General features: G+C 31.3%; 1 long non-coding RNA gene across 1 annotated transcript; it reads right to left on the bottom strand.

Annotated features, from left to right (window-relative positions):
* Positions 1–23,741: 23,741 nt before the first annotated feature.
* On the bottom strand, positions 23,742–24,745 carry LOC108483937 (uncharacterized). Its single transcript, XR_001871154.2, has 2 exons — positions 24,528–24,745; positions 23,742–24,049 (listed from the first exon to the last, which is right to left on the bottom strand). It is a non-coding gene; the product is annotated as an uncharacterized LOC108483937 (long non-coding RNA).
* Between the last annotated feature and the right edge of the window lie 346 nt (positions 24,746–25,091).

The raw sequence follows: 25,091 nt of genomic DNA, 5'->3' as shown, positions 1-25,091 counted from the left end.
AGGGCTCGGGTAAATTGCCCTTTTGGACCTCGTATGTTATTTGCTCTTTCAAGTTAGTCCCTTCTCTTTATTAGTTTTTTTAAATCGGCCCCAAAACTTAATATTTGTTTCAAATTTAGTCCCTTTCTCCTATTTAATACACTTTCTATATTATTTTTATTTTAATATTATTCATTATTCTATTGTACCATTCTTGTATTATTATTTTTAGCATATTTTATTATTATTTAGCCCTTTTAAATTAATACTATATATATACATATTATATATATTCTTATAGTTGTTTTATATATTATTATTGTTCCTAATATATGTTTTATGTGTACATATTCAAATATTCTATTATGTACATTTTGTTATATCTATTTTTACCTCTATATTATTAATATTTATTATATATCTTTAATATATATACGTATACATTTATATATTATTTTTATTATTAGTTTTGATATTATTGTTTTGTTAATACATTTGTGTCATATATACATACTTTTAATATATATTTATATATATTATACTTCATATTATGCCTATGTAAATTAATATTATATCGTGTATATCATTCTATTATAGTTTTATATATTGTAAATATCATATTATGTTTTACCATGTATATACCTTTTATATCTCATATATATTTTATATATATATATGTATGTATATTATGTATATTTTCCTTTTTAATACTACGTATATATCTCAATGCATCTATGTATATATTTAGCATCGTTTTATATTATTATTATTTATGTTATCGCTATTATTATCGCTCACGTTATCATCGCCATTTTTATTTTTGCCATGTTTTATTCATTTTCATTTATTTACTCATGTATTCGATCATTTTATTTTCCTCATGCATTTGTTTATATTTACATGTTACTAACATTTCTATTTATTCATCATTTATAACTGCTCACGTTATTGTTTTTTTGACACCATCACACCTATCATTATGTTATTATACATATTAATACCCTAATTTGCTTTATATTTTACTATAAATCACGTTTTTACTTAATATGTTAAAAACGATTCTTTCATAAAAGTAATATCTCGTATTAGGTAATTCGAGATAATCGTACCCTAACTTACTGGGTTTCGACTTTTCTCATTTAACCTAAATAACGAAATATATTCTTTTTAAATCACTATACGGGTTTTGAAAAATGCTTATTCTCGAAGATGCGAAGTGTTGTGCCCTAACTTACCGGGTATGACTTTTTGTCATCTCAAAATAAGAATTTGTTTTGAAATAAAAGCAATATTCGGTGTTTGAGAATTCGAGAAAACGTGCCCTAACTTACTGGGTTTCGATTTCTCTCGTTTACTCTAAATAATCGAATACCCTTTTAATAAAATACACAGATTTTATAAAAGGCAAGCTCGCTCTCGAAAATTCAAGATGTTGTGTCCTAACTCACTGGATGTGACATTTAATATTTTGAGATGAGAAGGTCTTTAATATTTAAGCATTTTCTTTACAAAGAGGGATCATATTTCAAAGGTCTTCCAAGTTTTCAATCTTCGACACTAAGACACTAATTAATCAACTGGGTACCAATTTTGGGCGTATCGAGGGTGCTAATCCTTCCTCGTGCGTAACCGACTCCCGAACCTGTTTCCTTGATTTGAGTAGACCAAAATTGTTGTTTAAATAAATCAAACTATTTATTAAAAATAACCACTTTTACGAGGTGACCCGATCACACCTCGTCAAAAAGGATCGGTAGCGACTCCTCTATTCATTTTCATTATCAAAATCCAAGTCGATACCCGTTTTTTCAAAAAAATGGTTATAACACATAATGTTGACCCATTATATAAGGCAACAAATAAGATTTGCGAATGAAGCAAAATAGTATATAAATGTAAAACAATACAAGAATGCTCAAAATATTGAGTTCACTCTATAGATTTAGCTAGATAACAAAATATCTAAGTATCTACTAGTTATCTTTTGGGAAGATACTACAATATACTATCATAGATACTACAATATACTACCATAAATAAATGCTACTAACCTTAATAGACAAATAAATTTAATCAAATATATGCATTATCTTTGGAGATATATATATCTAACAAAAATATTAATTTATCTTTATAATTTTTAATATACACATAATAAATAATTCACTTTTAGGCAAATTTTGAAGTTGCGATGAGTAGTGAAAATCAATTTATCCATTTTCCCCTTGTATGCGCATTTCATAAGTTACATGGATATTGATAATTTACACATATATACTTTAATTGATTTATATGAGAATGTCTCAACTTTCATAGCTATAACTCAAAAGGGTTAATAAACTATTTGGTACTTAAATTTGGTTTCAATGTTTAATTTAGTACTTGAGTTTTTTTGTCCCAATTTAGTACGTGAGTTTAGCTTCAATACCCAAATTGATACTTGAATTTTTTCAATTTGTTAGTTGAATTTTTTTTTGTCTCAATTAAACACCTAAGTTTCGCTTTAATGATTAATTTGGTACGTGATGTTATTATCGACATTAAGACCTTATGTTTTTTTTTATACTAGAGCACGTGTAGTAAATATTCATTGAGCCACATGATGTTATTTGATCTAGGTATCAAATTGAATATTGAAGTTAAACTTAAGCACTAAATTAAAATAAAAAATTCAAATACTAAATTAAACATTGAACACAAACTTATGTAGTAAATGATATAGTAACCCATTAAAAACCTGGAAAATCTTTTCACAAGTTTGTATAGAAACATAATTAGCATTGAGCATTGAAATGCAACAAATCTTAAATTAGGTTGGCAAATACACAACAGGTGTTCAAAGTCGGTTGGCTTGCATAAACATATTTAAACAAAATGTAGAGATTGGTTGAGTTGTAATCATGTATGCACCAAAATGGTAACAAATTTATGTTCTTGAGCGGTTCAGAGTTTAAGTAGCACATAGCAGATTCGAGAAATGGCATAGGATGACACCAAATTGAATTTACAGTAATAAATATTAAAGGAAAAACCATATACTCTTTAGCTTTATTTATGATGCCACGTCTAAAACATTTAAGATTTTGAGATTATTCAAACCAGACAATAAATTTAGGATTTTAGAAAAATATGATTTTCGCTAAATGTAGAGAGGTTGGTTAGTTTTGGGATTTTTTTTTTTAAAGTTTTGTTGATTCAGCAGTCGATTTGATTTTTAAATAGTGGAGGTATTATATTAGGAATGTCTATGTTTAGTTTTTGCTTGAGTTTTGTCTCCTGATTCTAAAGAGAGTAAAACAAGTTTGGGGAATACCTCACCACTAAGGAAATATTTAGTGAAGTGGTAGTGTTCTGAACCACTAATACCATATAAGGGTATGGGTTAATAATCAAGTGTTAGTATTTTTACCCAATAATGTTATAAAGGGTGTAGGTTCAAACCCCACCAAAATCAAATAGTCAAGTGGTAGTATTTTTACCCAGGAATGTTATAAAGGGTGTAGGTTCAAACCTCACCAAGCTAAATGCTAAACATTTTCTTGGGACACTCTCCAAATTCCGTGAACCCGTTGGGTTATTTTCAGAGTCAAGAGACAAAATTTGAGCTCAAAATTGAGTATAAAAATTTCAGACACAATGCCTCTACCGTTTAAAAGTCTAATTAACTACTCAACAAACGACACTTCAAATTTTCTCCTGAAAGAAATCCAAACCCCTCAACAATAAGGTTTATCATATGTAATAGAATTGGAACAAACTATTAGAATTGAAACAAAAAGTCTTTTGATTTACTTGCCTGTTTTGACAGGATGGAGGACTTGTTTTCAATGATAATCCTCACCATGCACCTGCATAAATAAATAACACACTGCAAAGCAACAAGTCCTCATAAAAATAAATAAAAACCATTGCCCCAAATGTTGAGGTGTTCGTGGGGCTGTGGCCTGAAAACATTCAGATTCTATATCATATGTTTACTATTTAAACGGATGGTACAAATCAGAATTTAATTCCATTGATCTATGTAGTATTTTTTAACCCTTCCCTTCAACTTTTTTTTTTCTCATGTACCTTCTCTATTTTCAGTTTGTAAGTGTCTTTTTTTTTATATATATATTTTTACTGCCTTCATAAGTTTGTATAGACAAATGACGGTGTTTATCATTGCTGAAACTCCATTGGCCATCGGCAATTTCTTTTAGAAAGTGGGTGACTCTTCATTGGCTTCTTAACCTGTTTATGTTTTGAGAGTATTTTAGAATAATAAATGATTTCACGAGTCAATTTAGACCCGTGTTGTATTGAATTTTATATGTTTGTTTTTTTTTTTCCATTGCTTAGTAAGTCTTTCACTTTTAAAAGTTTTTGTTTGCTCTTATAATACATTTTTTAGTCTTACTTATGCATATAGTTTTGTTTTTGCAAGTAATTTTAGGGATGATTTTCTCATCGTCCTCTTTAGTTTGGTGGATGATCGATTTTTTTGTTAATTGTGCCCGTCCACCACTTTAGACCACTTTAGACCATCCGAGATTAATTTATGTATCGTGATAATTAATTACAATCACTTTAAATATGGAGTACTTAAATTGTGACAAAATCAATTCTCAACAACAATATATAAAACAACAAAAATAATGAATTATCTTTTTATCACTATAGTTTGTTGTTACTCTATATATGTTTTGATTGATAATGATGAAATGAAGAACTAATTTTTTTATATAATTTTAATAGGTTTTGTATTGTTAACAACTATTAGTGCAAAATTGAAAAATTAATCGGTTTTATAATTTTTAATAATTTTATAATTTATTATTTTTAACAAATTTGAGTAAGTAGAATGGATAATGGCAGACAAAGCAAATGTTCAAGACAGAGACATGTGATCTCCTCATGCATGAACTACAAAGTCCACCTCGTGCAATGCCGCATTTAAGTCCACCATGTGGATATATATCCTGCAATTGGAGCTACCAGTTTTATAATATGGGGAAAATCAAGAGGCCATAGTATTATCATCCAATATTAAATTTGTCGACAGATTTTAGGTTTCTTGTGAATCAATGATGTATTTATTTACGGTTAGTATAAAAATTACAGTAATAATAAAATTAAATATTATAATGATATTATAACGTGAGATAAAAAATTAAATGTACCACATTAAAAATAAACGGTCATTCAAATAGACTATTAATTTGATTTGATTGAATGGTTATTGTATTATGGAACAAAAATCAAATTGAAATAATTTTACATCATTTTGGGTTTTGGATAAAAGTAATTATTTCATGAAATATTATGCTATTGCAAATGAAAATGAAATTTTCACTATCCAGTGGATAATAGATTAATTCTATTAGTTTCATTAAAATGGTGACATGATCTTTTTATTTATTTTACATGTGTTAACATGGACTTATACCTTGACATTTTATGTTGTTATATCATATTTTTACCACATAGTTGTGCCAAAAAAAAAATGAAAGTTAAAGAAATGGTGAAAAGAAGGGAAAAAAAATCCATTTGTTCTTCACCAAAATTTGCAAAATAATTTGTCTTCTTCATCAAAAATTTCTGACCGAATCGCCAATGATGAGGAGCCCCGAGAAGATAAATTCTATTTTAGGAGGGGAAGTGGGAGGAGGCTACACCCACAATGTGGGAACACTTAATTAAACTTAAAAGGAAATTGATTTTTTTTTTCAAATTAAGTATTCGATTTCGAGTCAAGTAAAATTTTATAATTCGAATAATTTGAATGAAAAATAATGTAAATACTCCTTAGATCCCTATAAATTTAAAAAATAGTGCAAAATGATCCCTTTGATGAGAAAAATACAAAATAACGCCTCGAGATTTTTGATACAAGGATTAATATTGTTTCGAGAACAGGTACAGTGAAGTATTGAGAAATTTAAAAAGGAGTCAGTTAATGAGTAATTGTATGGAATTAATTTGATATTTGAGAAGCAAATCAATGTAGAAATTGTGAATTTGAAAAAGTGGTGAAAAATGATAAAATTGTAAATTTTGTAAAGTGTGAGGATTAAAGTATAAATTTAACCAAACAAAAAAAAATTGAATTAATGCGTATTTGGTATGAAAGTGACGTGGAACATGAAGTAGTATGATGGGGATCACAATTGGACTAAATTGAATAAAAGAGGAAAGTAGATTAACTACATTTTTTTCATTTTCACCATTAAAGGGCATTAGTTTAAATTTAACCACAAGTAGACAAATATAAAAGTACAATTATGAGGGTAATTATGTATATTCTCTAGGTTTTATAATAAAAATGAAAAATTTACCCACAAAGTAGTTTTTCAAATCTTCCTTTTGAATTATTTTATTTTTCACTGTTATTGTTTCTTGATGAATATCAATAATTAACTTAAGTTTATTTTAAGTATTATTTTTATTCTTAATTTATATTAATCATAATACTAATTGTCATAATTTTAAAATTAAACATTTATATATATATATATATTACTTTCTCTCAATCAATATTACTGAAATGTTATAAATTTTTAATAAATTTTAACAAATAAATATAAAATATTAAAGTTGATACGTACATACAGTCTAACACGTGCATCACATATGGTAAACTGGTTATAAATGATTACATGGAAATCTAATTATCTTTATGACTTTTCAAATACATAACATGATATAAGTTTAAGTTATTTTATACAATAATAATAGAATATTTTAATTTATGACATATATTTTATAAAAATATAATCATATATTATTTTACCATTCGCACTAAATAATCAAAAAATTTATTGGCTAGAAATAACTTTCCATACATTTCGAACGGATAAATATTTAACTAAATTATATAATATTTTTAGGTAAATTATAAAAGTAGTTCCTTTTGTTTGCCTTAGATTACATTTTAGTCATTTATGTTTGAAATGTTACGTTTTAGTCACTTATGTTATCATTTTGTTACGAAGTGGTCACTCTACTATTAAACTCCATTACCTCCCTAATGGCAGTCCTACATGGCAGTCCAAATGGGTTTTAAGTGTCAACTTGAATGTCCAGTTGTTGGGATGAAAATAGGTTTTTAATTAAATAAATTTAATTTGGACTGCCACGTACGACATCTAAGTTGCCATTTAATACCCATTTGGACTGCCACATAGGACCGCCGTTAGGGAGGTAACGGAGCTTAACAGTAGAATGACTACTTCGTAACAAAATAATAGCGTTAGTGACTAAAACGTAACATTTCAAACATAAGTGACTAAAATGTAATCAGAGACAAACAAAAGTGACTATTTTTGTAGTTTACCCTATTTTTTATTAATTATTTATACTAATATTAAATAAACTATAGAGCGTTTATTATTAATTATTTATATTAGACCAATGACCAACCAATGATGATAAGGAATATATATTTAATGTTAGAGAGATAATTTTCCAACAAATGTAAAATGTTAAAGTAATTAGATAAAATTACATAGGATGTTTATTTTTCTTATTATTTTTATTAGTGATCATTTTGTTGAATACTTTCTTAGACTAACATATAGCACCAATATTATCCCAAATCCTTCACTATAGCACCAATATTTTCTTAAACCCATTTCTCAAACCCACCATTTCTCTTCCCATTTTCACCGTTTCTCCTTTGCTTTCACCCAAAACCCAGATCCAAAAACCAATTATTTGCACAAGAAGAAGTAAAAGAAGAAATGGGTTTGACAAATCGACTAAGCTCGCACTCGAGTTAATCTCAATTTTGGCTTCAAATATCAAGACTTAGTTGTTGCAAATGAAGGAGGGCTTGGGTTTTTGAATAGCTTCAATAGGGTTTAGGGTCTTTTATTCTTTGCTTGTTGTTGTGTTGGGGTTTTTGTAGGATTGGGATTAAGGGGAAATGAAGCAATGAAATGTGTTTTTGACAGAAGAAAGAAAAAAATGAAGAAATGTAGAAGGAGATTCAGAAAAAGAAAGAAATGAAATGAAACAAAAAAGGGAAGAGGAGGGAAAATAAAAAAGAAAAGAAAAAGGAAGTATAATAGGACGCCACGTGGCAGCACACGATAGGCCATCACTGCCACGCCAGTAAAAAATTAACGATGTTAGTCTCAGATACCAATATAGTGGACGGAAAAAAATTCGGGTACCAATCTAGGACAAAAAAAACCATAAGTACCAATCTGAGAGAAGTGGACATGTTTAAGTACTAATTTTATATCTAACCATTGATTTTAAGATTTTTATTTGTTTAGAGAATTTTTCTCAAGAATTATTAATAATTTTTTATAATAATAAATATTCTTTTTGAAATTTAAAATTATATAGTTATGTATTTATAATTTGTATTACTAAACATGCCTATGAAATTAAAATGTAATTATATTCTATCTGTGAAACCCAAATTTTGCCCAGGCCCAATTAACAAACCAGAAACCCAAATACAAAAATAAATAAAAAGAGTCCAAATAATGTCCATTTACAATAACATGCCCAATACTAGACCCAAATTAAAAAAAAAAAAAAACTAGCCCAACCCTAAACCCTAAGCCCGAAATTTTTAGAAAAATAGAGAACCCTAGGGTTCCTCTTGCGCCGCGCCTCTTCGCCACATCAACACCGTACCTCCACCGCACGCTAGCTTTCATCCGTACCTGCAAAACAAACAAAAAGGGACAGATAAAGGCAGCAGTAGGGAGGCAATAAAAAACAGTAAAAAAGAAACCAATAGAAATGTTGTATTCATTGGCTATAAAAAGTCATCAAAATAATGTATTCAGGGGGATTTTTTAAATAAAAAATGCACATTCAGATTGAAAACAAGTAATCAGCATTAAATAGGTGGCCTTTATTTTGTTTTATTTTCTTTTTTGCTTGATATTTGTTTTGAGTTTTGAAAGAAAAAATGCAAAGTACGAAAAGAAGGTGTCGAAAACTATCTTACCTTTTTGTGCACTTGCACTGCCATAGGCAGTCGAGGTCCATCAATTCCGATGAAAATCAGTGATTATTGGAGTTCGGAGGTTGAAAGATAAAAAAAATGGCTTTTTCGATTCCCCGGCCACAATGGACGGCGGCTACCACGGCAGAGGTGTGGCGGTCCAGTGACTGGAGCAAGGCTTGATCGATGGCCGAAAAATGGGGAAGGAGAGAGCTTTTGTTAAGGGTTTTAAAGTTCTTTTTAGAGTAAAGGAGGAAATGATTTTTTTCGATAGAATTTTGGCTTATTTACTACCCCCATATGGCGTCATTTTGGAGCAAGCCTCAGATGCCCAAAATGGCGCCGTTTCACCTAACCAACGCGCGACTCGACCCAATACTTGAAGATCCACGTGTTTTCATAAAATGGATTATTTACGCGATTAACCCTTTCGCTTTTTCGGCCTGTTTCAATTTAATCCTTTTATTTTTTTAATTTTTCGCTTGATTTTGCTTTATTTTTTAATTTGGTCCTAGGACCATTAGAAGAGGCCGACATCTAAAACGGTGTCATTTTGGGGACGGGGAATAATTTCCCAATAGACCCCTGCCTTTGTTCGCGTGTTCAATTTTAGTCTTTTGTTGCCTTTTTGTTCTTTTTCTAATTTTGGCCACTGATTATTTTCGTGTTTCAATTTAGTCCCCAATTCGTTAATCCGCAGAGGAAAGGACACGTGTCCTGGGGATGGGCTAATTTTCTATTTAGCCCTTGCTGGTTTTAGCGCGTTTTATTTTAATCCTTATTAACCTGTTTTTATTATTTACAATTTGTACCCCAAATTTCATTTCTATTTCAATTCCATCCTTAGTCCGTTTAACTTCAATTTTATTTATTTATTATTATTATTTTTTAAAAGGGCTGTTTTATTTAATATTTCACCCAATATTTTATTTATTTGTTTATTTATGTAATTTCAAGTTTTAATTAAACTTATATTAGTTATTTATTTATTTATTTACTTGTCATTTTAATTAGCTTGTCTTATTTTTATTTTGCCTTTATTATTGTTATTTTATTCCCTTATTTGTTTATTTTTTTATGTACTATCAAAAGTTTAGATTATTCATTATTATTATTATTTAAATTTGGCCTTGTTTTGTTTGGTGTTTATTTTATTTTTGTTATGGTTGAAACTATTTGTGGATTATTTTATTCTATCTTTCTTTGATTGATTGTATTGGTACCAAAATATATTATGTGATTATTGACATTGTGTGTAATGAATTGCTTATTAGTAGTTTCATATTGTTGTCATGTATCGGTATCATATTTTATTCACATATCTTTTTAAAATATTGCAATAACTTTCACCCTAAAATTTATAAAAAGGGATTCTTTAATAAATGCAATATTCTGTGTTTAGAAATTCGAGAAGTCGTACCCTAACTTACGGGGCTTCGATTTTCTCGATAAATCCAAATCAAGTAAACGTTTTTAAAATTTTTAATGTTCTCGAGAATTAATAAAAGATCTTATTCTAACTTACAGAATATGATTTCTTTCTAAAATCGAGATAGTTAAATTTCTTTCAAAATAAACAAAATTTTTGGGGTTTATTCTCATTTCGAGGTTTAAGACATTGTGTCCTAAATTAAGGGACATAATTTTTTTTCTCGATTAACGTAAAATACGCCCTTTTTCTCAGAAAATTTTCAGTTAAATAACTTTTTAACAAAGGATCGTATTTTAAATCTCTTCAAAGTTCTCAATTTTCGATACTAAGACATTAATTAATCAATAAGGTACCAATTTTGGGCGTATTGAGGGTACTAACCCTTCCTTGTGCGTAACTGACTCCCGAACCCATTTTCTGGATTTTGTAGACCAAAAATCATCGTTTTAATAAATTTAAATTTTTGTTAAAATGATTGAATTATTAGGTGATCCGATCACACCTAAATAAAAAAGATTGGTGACGATTCCCATTTTTGTTTTCAAAATCAAAGCCGACGACCCCTTTTTTTAAAAAAAATGGTTTCGACACTATCACCAAATAATTTTAAGGAATTATAATAATAAAAGAGTGTAATTACTATAAACACACCCTCAAATTTAATTATGAATATATTTTTCCAACTCTATCAAAAAATGTATCTTAGGTTTTCCTAATTGAGAATTGCTAATGAAAAATGAGAAAATTTATATTTAAGTCAAAATAACAAAAATAAAATAAAATTTTAAATTGGGGCGAAAATAATTTTATTAATTTTCAATAAAAATAATAATTTTAATAGTTTTAAAGATAATGAGAAAGGCATGATCGATTGTCGAGTTATAATATAAACTTAATAAAATAAATTATTAATGCATACAATCGATGGAGATAATAAGTTGTTCATATTAAAATAAAAATATATAAAATATATCAAAATGAGGCTTTGTTTGAGTGGTAAATGGAAGGTTTTATTAATCTAACTGGTGTGGGTTTAAATCTCACTATATGTGCATTTTTAGTGGTTTTTGTTGAAATAAAAAAAATACTAAAATGCCCTCTAAAAATAACTTATTTTAATTACAAAATGACATTTGCATAATTTCCCTAATTGAGTTAGTACGTGGTTGACTCGTGACACTAACTTAATTAGTGACCTTATTAATAGTATAAATATATTATAAAAGATAAATAGGAAAAAAAAAGTTAATTTCATTGATCAATTTTTGGGTAAACTACAAAAATAGTCACTTTTGTACATCTCAGATTACATTTTAGTCACTTACGTTATCATTTTGTTACGAAGTACTCATTCTGCCATTAAGCTCCGTTATCTCCCTAATGGCAATTCTACGTGGCAGTCCAAATGAGTTTTAAATGCCAACTTAGATGTCCAACTAGGATGGGAATAGTTTTTCAATCAAAATAGAAAAGAAAACTAAAAGAAAAAGGAGACAAGCAATTTTTCTTTTCCAGTTCAAGGTGTAATTAATTTAAAATTTTTAATTAATTAAATTTATTTAATTAAAAAACTATTTTTGTCTCAGTTGGACATCCAAGTTGGCATTTAAAACCCATTTTCATATAGGATTGCCGTTTGAGAAGTAATGGAACTTAATGATAGAGTGACCACTTCATAATAAAACGATAATGTAAGTAACTAAAACGTAACATTTTAAATATGAATGGCTAAAATATAATTTGAGTCAAATAAAAGTAACTATTTTTATAGTTTATCCTTAATATTATTTTTGAGTGGCATCTATCGTTTACTTTTCTTCTATCTCTAAATAAAATCCATTTTAAGATTCGATAACCAAAGGTATCTCTTTTTCCACTTAGCTGCCTCCTTTCAAGATTTGAAACTGTTGGCAATCTCGTTGTCGATTTGCAAGTGCAATGAACCACTGCTATGCATTCACTCTCCATTTATACCTTTCTATAATATTATCTCTATATTTTAATGTGTGTTTTTGTAGTTTTACACGTTTTCCTTGTTCTCCTTAGCAATTCATGTGAAAGTGAAACATTTATTCATGGTTTTTTAACCATGAAAATTGGGCCCCAATAATGACCAAAGTCATGATGTAATTATACGATGTTGAAAAGAATGACTATGATAGGATGTGATTATATATTATATTTAAAACATTTATCTCGACAATAACTACTATATCATGGCTTTTAACCATGATAAGTTGTCATTATAGAATCCCTTTTGTGTGTGGGGGTGGGGTTCAATTGGATTTATGCTTTCAATCGTAATGAAGTCTTTGGCTTATATAGGATAACAATCTAGAGTTTACTTGACCATTTGTTATGGATATTGAATTTAGTTTGATTGATAAAATTCCTGGTGTTGGAAAGTATTATAGGATGGGGTTACAATTGGTAAAACAATTTGATTTATTGGTATTGAGTTGCTTGCATGCCATATTCTGAGTTGTAATTAAAAATATAATTACTATGAATCAAGCATAATATGTAATTTAAGTCCGACTCACTTATTATGTTATAGTCTCTTTTTAAATTCATTCTTTCACTAAGTATCTTTTTAAAAGCTTAATCACAAACTAAACTAAATAGTTTGTTTAACAAGATTATCTAATGAACAGAATAATGCTGTCTCTAACTTATACATAAACCAGTAAAACAAGTGCTCAATATATAAACAATGCTAAACTTGTGAACCCCAAGCTAGTGTCAATGGTTGCAATTCAAAGTTTGTGACCATTACACAAAATGCATCTCATGGAGGTCTATCGATTAAATGGGGCTCACTTGACCCACGAAAATTGGCCTGATTCGAAAAACAAGTGAATAAGCCCATCTACTTGAAGTCTTGTTGGCCGAGTGAGACAAATATAGAAAATTAGACTACCTTGGTAAATAGGGAAAATAATCTTAGAAGATTTGTAATATGATAAGATTTAATTTTGTAATCTAGGAGATTATGTAAATCCCTTAATTGTAGATATGCTTCGATCTTATCCATTGATATAACTCGATCTATACCGTTGGTTTTAGGGAGCTCAACTATAAATAGAGAGCCTTTCATTCAATTGTAAATCATCCCATTGTATTTCATTCTTTAGTAGTGAATACTAAATTGAGAACATTTACTCAAACACCTCTCGTGCATTGTCTTTATGTGGCTATTATGTTCTTTTGTACCTTTTTTTTTCGTTGTGAGATTGCTTTTCCTATAATTTGGAGCAGTTGAGGAATTCTACGAGAATCCTCACTTTATGAGAGTTAGGCTAATTTGAATGTATTTGGAGCAAAGAAATCGCCTAAAACTGTACAGATTGCAAAACTGAAAATCTAGCCCCGTGACATTAATATGATCGATCCATCCTTAAATTTCTTCCAATTAAGTGCTTTGAAAAGACATGAAATAAAAAATGTTTTTCTATACTTAGATTTCTTCAAAGTCAATTTATTTTTAGATATGGTAAGCAAATCGCATTAGAACTATCTTATTTGATTGAATAACTTCATCAATCATAACCTCAAAATCAAATATGGTAAGTGGCAACATATCTATGATAATATGCCAATACCTTGATGCGTACTTAAAAAAGAAAATAAATTAGTGTTGAGTATGTAATAATTAATATTAGGCCTGAAATTCAAGTGCAAGATGAGAGACATATTGTAATCGTAAGGTTGAGCATAAGATTGGTTTAGTCATTTCGATTTAGAAAAATCAAAATCAAAATTAATAGATTTTTCTAAATAATAATAGGCAATTTATCATCTGTTGATTATAATTGAAATAATCACATCCATTTAAAAGGTTCAATTAAGTCGGTATATAAAAAAAAATTGTATCCTATACAATGTCGGTGGAGTTAATTGAATCAATTTAGGATTTGATTTTGAAATTATATTAAAATTTTGATTTTTAAAATAAGAACTAAATTGAATATCTTTTTAAATTTTAAGGATTCAATCAAATGTTGTTTTGAAAATTTTGATTAAAACTCGTGTGAAATGGAGCTAAATGTCCAATATTCGTTTTAAATTAAATTAGTTTAATTTTGGATTTGAGTTAATTTTCAAGTCTAAATTAAACATATTTTGTTTAATTCAACATTAATATTAAGAAAATTTGGCTTATGGTGGGGATATTTAGATATCATACATGGGTCTTGAATCTAAAAGTCAAAAAAAAAAACAAAAGAAATATTAGAAATTTGTTTAAAGATTGACTAAATTGGGTCGTATTGAATATTTCTTTAGTTTTTAGGCCCATTATCATGGTGTATTCCAAGTCAATGTCCAAATGTCAAAGTCCAATTTTATTTGGTCCAAAGAAAAGTCAATGTCCAAATGTTAAAGTCTAATATACAATGTATTTTTCATTTCATTTTTGTGTGGATGTGGTCTGTGTTGTTGCATGCAAATCTCATAATCATATTTAGGAAAATGGTGAGGGTGTTTCTTTTACTTTCAGCTTTGAAAAGTCTAGGAAGGTAGGAGGAAGCCAAAAAAAATGTTTTAGGAGTGGAAAGAAGTTGTATATTTTAAGGATTGTAAAAAATGTAATTTTATCATTTTAAAAATCTATATTTTTATAATTTTTCATTTTATAAATTAGTACATGAACCTAATTCTTAAGCATTCATACATACTAATAATCTTGTAACGTTTGATCATCATTCTAACTTAAGTAGAACTTCGTGGGGATCGAGTTACTTAACTAGAAGATCTTAAGTGTATAACCATAAACTCAACACTTATCGCATCATGCACCATAAATTAGTCATCGTGAAACAATCTCATCGAGTAGCATGTTGTTATTGGTTGTCCTTTTTGAAGACAAAACTACTTGCTATATCGTATGATAATACCTACCATAGAGGCTGATCAAACTATCATACGAATAGAAGAGAGTTCTACTTATTTTCAAGAAATCTCCTCAATGAGGTCCACATGATAGTCCTTGTAGCACCCCAAACCCAGCCCAGAAGTTATGGCCGGATCCGGCATGCCACATCAAAAACGTAAAAAAAAATTTCCATTCTAAGTCCAGAAAATCGTACTTGATGTTCAAAAGATTAATTTCATTATAGGTTAAAGTGAATGGAAGCTGTGCACCAGGTAGGAAACCAGAAAAAAGGTGGTGAGTCCATTGGACTGCTTAAGTACCAAGCTCCCTTCAGATCCAATCCTAGACATGCATACTACCATTGCCACACCTTAACGTCATGGATATTTCTAGGAAACCGATTTGATTAAGTCATTTTTAGGAAAAGTGATTAATTTTGGAAAATACTTTCATTGCGGAAGCTTTGCTTGTTGTCGTGTTATTTTGAAATCAACTGTTGTTTTTGAAAACGCGCCCTAAAGCTATCCAATTTTAACAGTTAAAATAAGTATTACCTATCTTAGTAATACATATTAAAACCATCAAAATAAATAAGCGGCCTTATTATATTTAAAAGCCCAAAACCTCAAACGTAATTAAAAGGATGTCCAGTTCACCGGAAGAAAATCAAACTTTCGAGCGGGTGGCCACTCGAATTCCCTCACGACTCCAAGCCCACTATGGTTGGGGATTTCTGCGTGGATGAAAATAAAAGGGGTGAGTTTGGGGAAACTCGGTGTAAATTAACCCAACCATAGCCTATATCACTCAAACCACGAAATAGAATAAGTTGGCCTTAGCCGAGCAATGTAATTCGAATAAAGCCCATAGGCCCATAATGTAACGTAGCAGATATTACATGTTTATGCGAAACCCAACCATATCCAACCGTATACACCCCCATACCAACCTTACACCGTGGGGAGACAACTCAACCCACCCAACCGCTACACACCACGTAATTTGCAGCATGGCTGCAGAGCGAATAATGTGACAGAGTCACCAGATCTGAGATAATCGTGGCGAGCCACCGATCAGATATATGTGGCGAGCCACCAGATCGAGATATTTGTGGCGAGCCACCAGATCGATATTTGTGGCATAGCCACCGAACGCTTCCTCCATAATATAACCCATGTCCCCATGCAACAGATATATAATCATGGCATACATCATACGTAATCGATCGTCATGCTTTTGGTCAAAATTAACCCTAGGGGTATAACGGTAATTTTGCACCTAGGGGTATAACGATAATTTTCCATACATAGGGTATTATAGTAATTTAGCTACTTTTAGGGTTTTCATGCATATCCTAACTATTTACGTACTATCGAACACTTATCGCAAGATACTTACGAATTGGGCCGTTGGCCCATGAACCCGATCTTTGGCCCATTAAGCCCAAATTATCAAAATGTACGAAATCGCGCGTCTGCAGTTTATTACTTTAGATTACCAAATATACAAACCCAACTATCTTACGAGCATTCAGACATCAAAATTCCCAAAATACCGACTTTTCGGCATTTCGCTTTTCGCTTTTGCCAATCTAGTCTATGAGAGGGTGTCGATTACACACTGTTTGCGACGATATCTTGTGAGATCCACACACGAACCGCCTACAATTGGATTACTAACACGTTAATCTAACTATTTAAATACAAACTACGATTAACCCCTTAAAATATTCGCCAACCACACCTACAGATCATAGTAAACTTATAAGAAATCAATAAGCAACTCATTAACAAATTTTTGTCAATGTTTACCACATGATCATAATTTCACTGCAAGCTGTCTTCTTGAGCAACAGTCACTAAATTATTTATAACTGGAGCTACGAAACTCCAAATCAAGTGCCGTTAATTTTCCCTGAAAATTGACTCATATATCTTCTATCCATAAAATTTTAAGAATTTTTGGTTTATCCAATCAATACCAGATTTTTCTCAAAGTTTCCCATGTTTCACTGTTTGACTAATCTAACCACCCTTCATTACGAATCAAATTTCTCATTGTACAGAATTCAAAATATGTTCTTGTTTATTTCATTAGAAACTAGACTCAATAAGCTTTAATTACATAATTTATGCAGCTTCTAACTCATCTTCTACAATTTATGGTGATTTTCCAAAGTCACGTTACTGCTGCTATCCCAAGCAGATTTATTACCAAATCACTCTTTCACACCTAACTTGCATGCTTGTTATTTAAACATGTATATCACCAATCAATCATCACATATCTATGATTTTACTTAAGTATAATCTCCATTTCATCATTTTAAAGCACAACATGTTAGCTGATTTTTCCCTTTAACATCTAAGGCACATGCATGCTTATTTGTTTGGCTCAACTTCACCTATCTTCCATTTTTCATCAAAAGAACATGAAACAACAACCATTTCCTTCATTTTAATTCATGACTAAATGCTCACAACACAACTAAAAATCAAAATATACTTCAAGAGTTAAGGTAGAATCAAGAAGAACTCATGAACCTCAAAATAGAAGCAAGGTACCAAGAACTTACCTTCAATTTTCCTCCTCCTAATGACCAAATACTCAAGAGCTTTCTCCTCTCCTTTCTCTTCTCTAACTTTCAGCTATGATGAACAAAGATGGACAAAACTTTGTTCTTTTCACCCCTTTTTCTTTTAATAAAACTTCATATTTCATCCATTTAATTCTTTAATACAAAAGACATGAAATTCTTATCATGAAACATTTTCCTAACCCATTATCATGAAACATTTACCTAACCCATTATCATGGAACATTTACCTAACCTATTATCATGAAACATTTACCTAACCCATTATCATGGAACATTTGCCTAACCTATTATCAAGGAACATTTACCTTACCTATTATCAATTTGTATCAATTTGTACCATAAATTATGGATATCAAGTGTACATTTTGTCTATAACAACATGGTGGCTGGCCACTTCATGTAAAATAGGAGGTTTGTCATGCAAATCCTCCTATTTTGCACTCCTATTTATTTGGCCACTTCAATTTAGCCTATAGCATTTTCAAACATTTTCACATAGGTCCTATTTCATAATTTCACCCCCTTTTTCTTATGGAACAAAAATTAACTAAAATTACCGGGTTCTATCTTAAGCTTGGGCCTTCTAGAGGCCCACTAACATAATTAAACCTATGCCAACATTCACAGGATTCCCGAAAATTGGGGCGTTACAGTCCTACCATGGGGTAGTTAAATTGTCACGCCATCACAAGAGACCATTGATGGAGGCCGTAGGTCTCATGTAGGGACCTTTTACCACTCAATATTTTAAAAACATGCAAGATTTTTAATGTCAAGTTTTAATCATGAATGATTAATATATGCATGAAAAGCACATGTGACATTCTACCCTAATATATATGACATGCATATCATATATATGCATGGACATACATTCGTAGTAATGCAAAAGTTTCCATGATTTCATCGTAGAAAAATAAAATTGTAAAATTAAATAAATTCACCCCAAAGCATATTTTGAGTGCCATTTGTGCTCGTTTCTAACCTCCAACATGTCTTTACACCACTTAATCACACGTTAGGCCTCCCCAATGGCACTATTGGCCAAATTGGGTAAAAAAATGAACAAAAATGAGATATTTTCACTCATTAACTTAAAACCTAAAAATAACGAAAAACTATGCAAAATACGCTATTTTGCTCGAGAAAAAGCTCTTCAAGTATGCTGGAAAAGCCTAATTTGCCACATCAATTAGTGGTAGATCAACTCTCCCACACTTAACTCTTTGCTTGTCCTTAAGCAAATACACCAAACATGCAAAAGAAAAGACGACCCTTGATGTTCATGGTGTAGCCTCTAGTGGGTTGTAAGCAGAACTGGTAGATCACAACATTAAGAAATGTGTAAGTCCATATGGTGAAGCCCATGGCATAAATTGAGATAATGTCTGCCAGGACAGTAAATCAATAAGTTCCCTGAAAGGCCTTAGTGGCTAGTATTTTGTGATGCCTTTTTGGCGTATTCTATGACATCTAAGTGGCTATTAATTGTTAGCCACCATCATGGTGAGGTCTAGATATTCATTTAAAGCAGTTCTGAAGGAGTTTGTTTTATGGTGTCCTATTTTACGACCTTGCTATAGTATCCGTCAAAAAATAAAATTCAGTGTACTCGAAATTAGGGGCGATGTAAGTGTCCATCAAGTCTGAGAAAATCCACATTATGTATAGAAGTTATCTAAATTCTATGATATCTATCAAATCTGAAAATTTATATGCTTTGTATAGAGGTTATCTGTAGTCTAAGTTTTCTTCCAAACCTTGTCGTCCTTGTGATATGTAGCATGGCTGGCTGGGATTTCCTAGGATAACTGGGAATGTTTCATCCACCAGAACGAGTCTAATATGATTTAAGATATGATCTGACGGATATCCTAAGAATTGCCAAATTCAGTATGAGAATCCGTCAAAAGTAGGATCTGTACGAAGTTCACCTTAAAAGATCAATTAGTATAAGTATCCTTCAAGAATAATGTTGGAGAGTGCACCATCTTGAGTGAAGTGTTCAACGTCTGTCTATGTAAGAAACCGTCAAAAGTAGATTTTGTATGAATATCTTTCTAAAGAATGCATTCGCTTTTGAAAAGGAAATGAGATTCGTATTGAGTGGTGTAATCTATAATCTGCCTAATGAATGGATTGTGTATGTGATGGTCAAGTATGAAAGTTGGCGTATATGTAAGTGCCTATATTAAATAAGCATCTGTCAAAGACTGAAAACAAATTCAGAATCTTTAAGTTGTGGAAATCAACAGTAAACATTCAAAGGTAACTTGGATTGAAATTCACTAAGTCCGTTGAACTTATTAGTGTTTGTAAGTGCCTATATTAGAAAAGTATCTGTCAAAGACTGAAAACAAATTCAGAATCTTTAAGTTGTGGAAATCAACAGTAAACATTCAAAGGTAACTTAGATTGAAATTCACTAAGTTCGTTGAACTTATTAGTGTCTGTTGTTAGAGGTGAGTATTTGATAGAGTGGAGTCAAATCGAGTCAAAAAATTTCGAGTTAGTCGAGTTGATGAATCCTATTTTAGCAACCGAACTCAATTTGAATTTTTTTCAAATCGGATCTAATAGAATAAAAAAAGCTCGAGTTAAGTCGAGTCGAGTTAACAAATCCTATTATTTATACTCAATGTTGCGTTTACATGAACCGATTATTTAACTAGTAAATGAAGTGCAAAATTATTTAACTGCATAAACAATATAATTGTTTTGCTTTTTAACTTAGTAAACATTTATCAAAACAACGTAATTTACCTTTTAACTTAATAGTTTTGACTTTTAACTTTAGAAAAGGTAAACATTTGTCAAACCGGTGTAGTTTTACCTTTTCTTATTCAGATTTTCGAATAACTCGAATTGTGTAATTCATATTCGAGTTAAACTGAAAACTTATATTTTTATTCGAGTTGATCCAAATAACTTGATTAACTCAAATAACTCAAATTATTTAATTCAAAATTTGAAAAATTTATTGAATTTTTTGAATCGAATCAGATTTTGCTCACCCCTATCTGTTGTGATGCAGGTTCTGAGTAAAGAGTTGGTATGCCAGGAGGGACCAAATCAAGAAGGAATGCACTAGAGTGGCAATTTGAATTGCGATATTATGCATACAAGAGACACCTCAGGAATATGGCGCTTAGTACTCTACACCATGAAAAGTCTATTTTTAACAAAGTTTTAAGTTGTAACGTCATATGCCATTTTTGAAATAATGATATAATTATTAGACATTTTCTTTCATTAATCTTTTGTTCTAAGAATAGTAAGTAAATGTATAAGAAGCATGTTTTAGAATGGAATTATGCCTATAGTAAATATTTTGTTAAATGTTTAAGTTTTGTAAAAGTTGACGTCTAGATCCAGTAATTCGGGTCGGGTATAGGGTGTTACATGCATAATGGATAATCATTGGCACATATCATAGGACTCTATCAGTATGGGGTAGTTAAGCCTAAATAGACTTCTTATTGCCTTGGAAGTCTATTCACATTAGGATAATATTCAACCTTAAGCTCGGATGGATGGTTCCATTTGAAGTAGGATGGGTGGTCATGTTCAGGAAGTCAATGCGGAGTCAATGATACCTTTTAGGCTGACATGTGTCTACTTGGGATAGGGATATAACATCAATAAATTTTTTTTCGATTTATCTTTAATAAAATCAAAAAATATCGTCAGCCCAAACTATCAATCTTATAAGGCACTATCTGGCTTTAAATTTGGTACAAGAAAAATCAAATCCAATGATTCGCAATAATAAAAAATTCCACCTTGCAAGCTTTGATTGTGAATTTATTAGACATGTCTCAAATCCAAATCGGATACAACATACCAAAAGTGTGTTTGCTCAACTTGGGAAAAAAGGCATATTTATATTATGAAATATTAACAATAAAACTTTGATACATTACTGCTATACACAATTATTTCATCTAGGACACTTCATTAGGTCCAACCCCATCAATTTTTTACCAAATTTACCAAATTACATCAAGGTTTGGTTTGAAGTTGCTTGTTTACCAAATTTTTTTGTTTGAAATCAAGTTTTGGGGTTGAAAACTACTTATCAACCTCAATAGTAAAAAATCATAAGAAAGATTTGTCCACAAAAAGTTCATACAATTAAGGCACTCACGTGATTAATACTTATTCAAGAGTTACTCCCATTACATCTAATAAAATCCCCCATTACTTTTTCACTAACTCTATAAGGATAGAGTTAGTGTCATGGGCTAATGTGCAAAGCCCGTGACCATCGCGCAAATTGAATCCCAGAGGTTTATTTGTTAGATGGGGATCATTTAATCCACAAGAACTGATCCGATTCAAAAAACTATCGAAGAAGTCTGTCTATTTGAAACCTAGGTGGCCCAATAAAGAAAATATGGAAATTTCGGCTACCTTTGTAACGCCCTGAATTTTATTAAATTGTTTCGGTAGGTATTTGACAAATACAGGTCTGCTTCAGCGGTACAGTGTCTTGGGAAGTAATTGAGAGGTCCCAAGTTCAAGCTTTAGCTTGAGGAAAAATTTTGGTTTTTGATGGATAAAGCCATACTCTTGTTCGATGGGCTTAAGTTTGAATACTAGTAGGATTATATTAGAATGAGCTTACTGGTCTGGTGGTTAAGGTGTATGCTAGAGTGAGGGAGGTATTGAGTTCGAATCCCCACGCAAGCAAGGGATTTATTTTTCTAATATTTCCATGTGAGAGTTTGAAATGGACCAAAATTCGGTTAGTAAGGAGGTTGAGGGAGAAAATTAAAGGGACTGAGATAGGGAGGTTATCGGGTTTCAGTTTTTTTTCTTAAAAAGTTTTTCACTACCGTTTTTCCTCTGTAATTGCTCTCTCCATACTTTTTCTATTTCTTTTTATTCCCTAGCCGAAAAACCCCCTATTGCTGTCGATCTTATTTCTTGATAATATCAGTCTTTGGCCCTTTTCCTTTATCATTAGCCATCTCTATGGTTGGTGCGAAATCAGTAAGTGTAAGGATACTTTTAGGTCTCATTATTTTATTATGGGGTCGTTAAGAGACCGTTCTTTTGTTTAGGAGGCATCCAAGGTGCTGTGGATTGCTAAAACGGTGTTCTAAACAGCGAGGAATCACCGTATTCATTGGAGGTAAGTAGATCTCTCTCTTTCGGGATTTGGCAGTTCTTAAGGAAATCGATTTAAGTGACTGATATTGGCTCTGCATTGTCGATTTTAGGCTTTTGAGTGCTCGTGGTTGGATTAGCAGCGAAAACAAACCAGGTGTGTACTCCGATTATGTAAAAAACAAGTTTCGATGAAAGGCGAAAAATAACCTATCGACGCCACACGGGCGTGTGGGAATCTAGGCCAGGCCGTGTGATCGACACGGACAAGGCTAAATTGGGCCGTATAACCCACACGGGCAAGGCACACGGGCGTATGAACCTCTTTAATTTGAAATGTTCTGTAAGGTTGCACGGGTCGCCCAAGTCGACTGTGACCTATAGTAGGGTCGATAAGCCTTATCTAGACTCTTAATTCTGTGATGTATGTGTTTGCATGATATACTTAGCATGATTATTTAATTTGTTTTGTAAATAAATGTTTGATCTGGTTGTCTGCATTACAACATGCCATATTTGTATGATGCACTGCATCAGGGTGGGTTTGAAAAAGTGAAGAGAGTATTTGAAGGGTTTCATAAGCCCGTTATCTGGCAGCTAAGCTGCATACGTATGATATGTGCTGCGATGGGTAACTTATGGTGTGTAGGGTTGAATGGGTCGATTATATCCCCATATATGGTGTGCAAGAATGGGTGGGTCGATTTTATCCCTAGATGGTGTGATGGGTTGAACGGAGATGGTGTGCAGGGTTGGTGGGCATGATATTTCTGATATCTGATCTGTTATGCATATGATATCTGTATGGCTAAGGCCGAAATATCTGTATTCTGTTGTTTGTTTGTATGCATGCTGTAATAGGCCCATTTCACCCGGGCCCATAATGTTATCTAAAAATTAAAGCAAAATCAATTAATTAAAAAGTCCAAGTTTTTTACAAAAATAAAAGCCCAAAGCAAGATCCCTAACCCAAAGGCCCAAACACCCAAAAAATCTCAAGAAGACTGGAAGCTTGGAACGTGCAGAATAGGCCAGAGCTAGGGCTCCCACGAGTGGTTCCTCACATGGCCTCCTTCAGACATCTCTCGCTCCATTGTACAACCGAGCCTGCAAAAGAACACACCGAAAGACTGAATAATGAATTCATAGCAGATGACAACAGGAAAATAGGATTTTTTTATATATTTTTATTTATCTTGTAAATCTGGCTATAAAAGCCATTGATGTACCTGCAAATAAAAAAAAATTACGCACACAAAATATACTCTACGCATACAATATCTGTACACACGCACAGAGAAGAGAAAAAAGCGCTTTAAGATCAATAGAGGTGATTTCATTTTTTTCTCTTCCAATTTTTTCCGTTTTTTCTTTTCTCTTTATTTTCTTATTTGTTTGCTCATTTTTTATGCAACTTAAGGCCGATGAAAGCCCTAAATCTACCATGCGAGTATAAGGGCAAGAGGTCACATAATAGTGGAAATCTATTCATTTTACAAATCTGTTTTTATTTTTTTTCTTTAAAAAATAACATGAGATTTGAAAGCTTCATTCAAATAAAGAAGAAAGAAGGGAAAATACTTACCAAATCCTTTTAGATCTGGTCAAGCTACTTTAACGGCAAGATTGGGCACATCTCGCTTACTGGTAATCACCTAAAATCATGGTGGTTTGGCAGTCAAGTGAAGGAAACCCTAAAAAATTTGATTTTAATGGCTGGAATTTCTTTTGATCTAAAATGGGGGCTACGTTTGGGGAAAGGAAATAGAAGAAAAGGGGTCTTAAATGACCATTTAATAAAATGGCACTGTTTTGTGGAGTAAGGTCCACACGGTAACTCATTTGGCAGGCCCAATCTGCGCATTACCACTCAAAAATGGGGAATTTGCGCTACAAATCCTTCCCCTTGCGCACAACCTTCAATTTGCGCCCAATTTGCCTACCTTGTGTTTTAAAATTTGGCCTACTAATTTGTGCTTTGTTTCACTTTGATCCGCGGTTCCTTGCAGCATTTAGGCGCGAGATATTTACAAATTCAGTCCCCATACATTTATGCGCTTTGAGCATTGGTCCATGTTATGATTACTTTATTTGCAAATTATCCTCCCTATTTTATTGCAGTATTAATTTGGTCTTATAATTGTACAAT

Source organism: Gossypium arboreum, chromosome 7 (assembly GCF_025698485.1).
Source record: "Gossypium arboreum isolate Shixiya-1 chromosome 7, ASM2569848v2, whole genome shotgun sequence".
NCBI classification, from domain to species: domain Eukaryota; kingdom Viridiplantae; phylum Streptophyta; class Magnoliopsida; order Malvales; family Malvaceae; genus Gossypium; species Gossypium arboreum.
This window is presented reverse-complemented; position numbering and strand designations above follow the sequence as displayed.